Here is a 7,473-nt window from a genome sequence, read left to right on the forward strand (position 1 = left end):
GTTGTCATCTGCTGGTCTTGATACATCAATTAGAAAGCATTTTTTTTCCTTCATGATCTCTGACAACTATATCTGGTCTATTTTCCTTAATTTCTCTATCTGTGTGTATTGGCATATCCCATAGTATGGTTGCTTTCTCGTTTTCTGTGACCTTTTCTGGCGTGTGTTTATAGCATCTATTTTCTGTTGTTATTCCATAGTGTTGGCATAGCTTCCAGTGTATATAGGTCCCAGATCTGTCGTGTCTGTGATTATTATTATTATTATTATTATTATTATTATTATTATTATTATTATTATTATTATTATTATTATTATTATCATTATTATTATCTAATTCATTATTAAGCAGTCTTATTCTTATCACGTGCTTTCACTTCACTACCGAGCGCAGCTGTGTGTCTTGGGTATGTGTCGTGGTTTGCTGTGATGCTCTTATTTTCACCGTATTCGTTATTATTGTTGTTGTTGTTGATGTTATTGTTATTATTGTTGTTGTTGTTGTTGTTGTTGTTGTTGATGTTATTGTTATTATTAGTTTACTTGTCATAGTCTATTTGTCACACATTCTGTAACCTCTTGAATTACTATCTGTTTTTCTCTTATCTCCTCTTCTCTATGATCTTGCCCTGTCTATTTCCGTCTTGTCATTCTGTGTAGTAACACTTTAATGTATCAGGAGGCTAAAGATAGATATTACGAAAGGTCAAATACAGTAAGACATTGTATGAAACACACTGTCTCCTACCATAGTTATACGTAGACCCAAGACTGGTGAAGAAACCCAGGTAGACGAGAGGTGAGCAGAAGGTGTTTAGGTAGAGCGTTTTATGAGTCAATGAATCGGATTCGCCACACACCCCTTTTGAGTCACGTTGCTTTTTACCTGAGGTGTTTGAGTATGGTTACACTTGTCTATAGATCAATAACTCTATCGTAAATTTGATCTGGAAACTAGAATACTTATCCTCAATACCAGAATGTAATGAACCATTTTGCTGCATTAATCCTTCATGCACAGAAAAACAATCCAATGCTTCAGCTTTGATTATTGGATTAACAGGATTTGAATAACATCCCACTTCCAAAATCATACAGGTGGAAAGAGTTAGCAAGTACTGCAGCAATGGACTTCAAAAGAACCGACTTTCGCAAACAATGAATTAGGAAAGCTGACTTCTACGAGAGCAACTGAAGCAATAAAATATTATACAATACAGAAAGGTTGCGGAGGATATATTAACTTCGAGTGTATATCTTGATCAATCTCTCTAGAAACAATATGATAAATGGTGAGCCAATGTTAGGTTCTCTACGCAGTTATACCACAAATCCCCATAGGCGCAGGCGTGGCTGTGAGGTAAGAGGTTGGCTTCCCAACCACATGGGTCTGGGCTCAGTCCCACTGTGCGGCATCTTGGGCAAGTGTCATCTACCATAACCTTGGGCAAGGCCTTGCATGCGGATTGGTAAACGGAAACCGAAAGAAAACCGTCGTATATATATATCCTTCCATATGTGTGTACATATATATGTATATATGTGTGTATATGTATGTATGCATGCATGTATGTATGCATACATGTATGTATGTCATTATTCATTTATTTCAAGATTTCTTACAAATAGAGAAAGAACCGGTTTCAAACCTTGATCCAAGGTTCCTTCATTGGAATTTCAACATGAACAACAGGATATTTTTGTATGTATGTATATATGTATGTATGTATGTACGTATGTATGTACGCATGTATGGTTGTATGTATGTATGTCTATGTGCAGATTTGTATGTTTTTATTTTATATATGTATTCTAATGCATATAGTTGCATATCTAGACATGCTCATACATATTTAAATGATAAAACTCTGGAATGTTTTACAGACTTTTACAGTTCCAGTGATGGCTTGGATTTGTAGTCTTCGAAATTGTTTTGTCCTTTCTTGTTTTGAGAAGCCTAATTTTTCAAGATTTGTATTTAGGCAGTGTATTACATATCCCAGGGCCCCAATACTCACAGGTATAAAACTAAACTTGTAATCTGGATAGAGTAACTGCAGATTTCTCAATAGTTCAGCATATGTTTTCTCGTTTTCACTGATCGTCAGCTTTATGTGAAATCTGCAGGGCAGTTAATTCCCACAACTGTGCATAGCTTCTCTTCTCCATCCCAAATCCTCCTATCAGGTCTGTTGTGCTTACATTTTATTCAGGTTTTCACTGGTACATTCCACCAGTATTCCTTTTTATTATTGGTGGCTACGGCTTCCACCATATTGTGGATTTTTTTGTTTTTTTTTATGTCATTGGGATTATCCTTCCAACGGATTTCATTATAGAGCGCTCTAGCTACAACGTCATGTCTCATCGGTAGATAATACCGTAATGACATTTTCGGAGAACTGCTTATAATGTGGGTGAGATCTTCAGTGTGAACTCCACAAAGTCTGCATCGTTTGTCACATTTTACTGCTTTTCCCGGAGACGAAGAAGCCACTTGCCATCCTGAAGATGAGGCTGGTTGATAGATCTTGTGAAATTTCACGTTCCAGACGAAATATAGGGGCTGATATGCAGATATGAAAAGCCTTTAATAAAACGGGTCAAATTAAAACATAGCCTCTTCCCACATACACAGCCTTACATACATATATATATATATATATATAGACACAAATACACAGATACATACACACGCAACGCACATGCAGTAATATAAGATTTGCAAACTGTATATAAATACATTGTGCTGTAAACGGCACAACGCGTAGAGAAGGATACTCAATATATTTGTTGTATGAAAGAGTACCAGTCTACTCTGACCTTCACCCTTCCTTTGATACCTGTCTTTTTATCTACTTATCTATCTCTTTCTCTCTCTCTGTTTCTGTCTGTCTGTCTGTCTCTCTCTCTCTGTCTCTCTCTCTCTCTCTCTCTCTCTATCTATCTATCTATCTATCTATCTATCTATCTATCTATGTCGATCTATCTATCTATCACTATATAGAGAGACAGACAACGACAGAGACACAGACAGACAGAGATGGAGAGATAAAGGGATACTTACTTACGCATCTATATAATAAAATATTCCCTGAAAATGATATTGAGAACGTACTAAATGGAGGTAACCACTTCCCAGTTTTCATTCATCTACTGTACATTAAGTTTAATCGATGATAACTGAACTAATATATGTATTTGGTGAGACTACGAAATCAAATCTCCAGCAATAAACTGCTACTGTGAGCTATTTCTACTGATTTATTATCAAGTTTTTTTTTTTACAACATTAATAATTCGAATACAGTGCATATATCTTACTTGTTAAGAATATATCAACAACACAATTCTGAAAGAACGATAAAGACTATTTCCATTTATATGTTTGTAGCTTTGAATTAGCACACAAAATGGCTTCCAATAATACTTTCGTGATCAACACTAGCATTTCTTTCCTAAAATCCTAAATATTTTCGATGCGATACAGTATAATATTGCATAAAATGTAATCAATAACATAAATAAGCTAGTGTTTGGGGGAACTCTTGCGGACTAACATACTCCCCAAGTTTTGTATGTTATTAAAACCGAATTATTGTTATACTGTGCTGGAGGATATGGGTATGCAAATTAAATTATATTATAAATTATTTATTGTTGTAAACGCGAATCCCTATACGCTAGGTTTGAGAGAGACTGAATATATATTGGTACAGTTTCTAAGGAAATGACTGTGAGCTAAATAACATAATATATGAAGTTTATATCCCCCCAGTCAACTAGAAGCAGAAAACAATAAATAAAATTATATTCTATACCTTAATATGGCGCCTCACTCTGATACGCTGACAAACAAAATACTACGCTATTCTGAATGTTTCTTCAAGTCTACGCTGACTGTGCCGTTAAGAAATACATTGGTAAATGGCACGACTGTGAAGTTTAGAAATTGGGTCCGAAAATATATGATTTTTTGGTTTTATAGCACTGCTACGCATCTTGGCTTTGGTTAGTCAAACCAGTTGGCTTTGGTTAGCCCACTAGACTGTTTGGAGTCGCGTTTAGTAGATATATTATTTATTTATGCGCCCTTTTAAAGCCGGGGCGCCAGTCCATCGCGGCTTTACTCAAGAAACAGGAAGAAAGAGTAAGAGAAAGTTGGGGCGAAAGAGTACAACAGGGGTCACCACCACCCCCTGCCGAAGCCTCGTGGGGTCTTAGGTGTTTTCGCTCAACAAACACCAACGCCTGGTCTGGGAATCGAAACCGCGATCCTCCGACCGCGAGTTCACTGCCCTAACCACTGGGCCATTGCGCCTCCACTTAGTAGATATAACCAATGTTTCAGTTCATCCAAGATATCTTTGCCCTTCATGGATAGTAAATCTGATTTACCGCTTGGTTTAATATTACCTTCTATTTCATTATCTGAAGGCGCGTGGCTCAGTGGTTAGGGCATTCGGCTTACGATCGTAAAGTCGTGAGTTCAATTCCCGGCGACGCGTTGTATCCTTGAACAAGACACTTTATTTCACGTTGCTCCAGTCCACTCAGCTGGCAAAACTTAGTACTACCTGGATTTCAAAGGGCCAGCCTTGTTACACTCTGTGTCACGCCAAATCTCCTCCGAGAACTACGTTAAGGGTACACGTATCTGTGGAGTGCTCAGCCACTTGCACGTTAATTTCACGAGCAAGCACTTCGTTGATCGGTTCAACTGGAACCCTCGTCGTCGTAACCGACGGAGTGCTCCTCGTATTTCATTAGTAACAAAAGGTAATAGCAAGCATTCCAGTCGAGAGTCTCGACCAGTGGTTCAGAACCGGGGCCTATATGACCCTGGGCTGTACATATCAGATTATGTTCTTTAAATGTATGTGCCATAAACTGTTTATATTTCAACGATAAAGAAAATATTCAAATATTGCTTCTTGTTTTTTTCTTTTTTTTATAAAATTCCTAAAACAGTAATGCGTCGACTATCGCGGGTGTTACGTTCCAAAACCTCCCGTGATATGTGAAATTCGGCGAAGTAGACTGAACCCGGAACCATGTGGTTGGTACGTAAGTTACTTACCACACAGCCACTCATATGTATACACACATACAATGGGTTTCTTTCAGTTTCCGGCTACCAGATCTGCTCACAAGTATTTGATCAGGCTGGGGCTATAGTAGACGACATGTACCAAAGTTGCCACGCAGTGGAACTGAATCTAGAATCACGTGGTTCTGAAGCAAACTTACCACACAACCACGCATGCGTCTATATATTTCAACAGGACAATTGGTTCTGTTTGTGGGATTGAAACCGTTATATTTTCCTTATGGAAGAACTATCTGAGCCAATATGAAAGCACACAATATTTATAAGCATTCATCCTGTCTTTTGTTTCTTAATAGTGTTTTCTATTGAGATGCAGTAGATTTATGACAGTGACCAGGTCACGGAAGTACGACAACAATGCTTTGAATATTTCATAGCAAACAAAACAAAAATAATAAATAAAGAGTACAGTGTTTATATGTTCTTAAATTAATACAATGACTTTTCAACGTAGTTTGTTAAAGTAAAAATATTATCGTGGTACTTGTGAATGTTGATTGAAATACACTAAGCATCAATGTTGTTAAGATCTCCGGTAAAATATAAATGTGCTTGTTACTCGCAAAGAATGTTTAGTTCATTATTTGTTCTCTAATTTTGTTATTAGACAACTCATTATTTCCATCTTGAGTTATTTAGTACTTTCTCTTAACAGTTCATTACTTTCGGCCAAAGTAATTATTACAACTATACCTAATCGCTACAATGAAATTGTTTAGTCTCTCCGCTACTTCACTTTTTTGTCATTTTTTTTTTGTTTCATTTTGCTTTGATGCTTGTTTCAAATTCTCTTTGCATAGTTTTGGATTTTCTTCCTGTTTTCCAATGATCTTTACGAGTTGTTTGTTTCTATTCTTATTTTATTTCTAAACTTGCTTCATTGTGAATATTCAATAGATGTTAAACAAATAAACAGAACTTTACTTAAAGAACTACTACACATTCATTTCCTTTTCTTATACAATAATTTAAAGACTTGATTAAAACATCTATAAACAGACCCGGCTATTTTTATTTTCTAAAATGAGAACAAATAAAATTTAAATAAGTTATGCAGTATTTCTATATATTCCACTGTATATTTCGGTTTTGTTTCTCCATTTTTTCTTACTTTCAACGGATTTCATTTCCCTTTGTCTCTCTCTTTCATTTTTCAAACTCCTTTCTCTCTCTTCTAATTATGACAATTAAATGAACTTGATACTATTTTTCCCTTTACTTCAAAAGACTCGTTCGCTGCCTAAATATACAGTCATCACTCTCCATAGCGCGCTTCACCTATCACGCACTCAGTACATCGCGGATTTTTCTGGCTGATATATGTGAATTTCTATCATGTACCCCTCAGTATATCGCGGGTTTCTGCGACCGATAGGTATGTAAACCTTTTTTTTTTTTAGAGATTTTAATTCTTTGTGACAAAATTAGCAATTTCATGCCTACAAATTAATAAATGAAAATACAGAACAGTAGTGCACCTTATAATATATTAATTAAAAGAAAATATGCAATGTATCGTAGATGAGGAAGCAAAGAATCGTACATACTGTATGGTAAACGGAGGCGAGTGTGTGATGTTGTTTTGCGTTTATAATAAAATATATACAAATTATGAAAAAAAATATAGTACAGCCTAACCATTAGTCCACGCGCCTTCACAATAACTCACATACTTCTCATTATTAAGAAAATTGCATATTTAATATAACGTAATAACTTTTTCAATTTTTGTCACTGAGGTGCAGTGAGTCTCCGTGGTTGACGAGGAGGATTCAAGCGTTCGATTAACTCAATTACCTGCTCCGGAATTAATGAGTAATTCGTTAAGCATTACAGAGTCACGTATCGTTAATCCATTTTTCAGGTAGAATCAGTGTCACGCATTTTTTGCGACAAGGTTGTGCCTTTTGAATTGGCGATACAATCCAAACGCAGAGCTTCATAGCAGTTTCCTAATTTTAGTCATAAGGTATGGGTTGACCCAAGGCTATAGAAAACACCATTTACTCAAGATGACAAATAGCTGGACTGAACCCAGAAACTTGTACTTGCGAAGCGAATCTCTTAATTCTTCAATGATACTGCGTGTACCTGCTTTAGTATGTCTTTCGTATACTCTCTTTTACTCTTTTACTTGTTTCAGTCATTTGACTGCGGCCATGCTGAAGCATTGCATTTAGTCGAGCAATTCGACCCCAGAACTTATTCGTTGGAAGCCTAGCACTTATTCTATCGGTCCCTTTTGCCGAACCGCTAAGTTACGGGGACGTAAACACAGCAGCATCGGTTGTCAAGCGATGTTGGGGGGACAAACACAGACACACAAACACACACACACACACACACACACACACACACACACA

The sequence above is a fragment of the Octopus bimaculoides genome, chromosome 4, assembly GCF_001194135.2.
Source record: "Octopus bimaculoides isolate UCB-OBI-ISO-001 chromosome 4, ASM119413v2, whole genome shotgun sequence".
In the NCBI taxonomy this organism is placed as follows: Eukaryota; Metazoa; Mollusca; class Cephalopoda; order Octopoda; family Octopodidae; genus Octopus; species Octopus bimaculoides.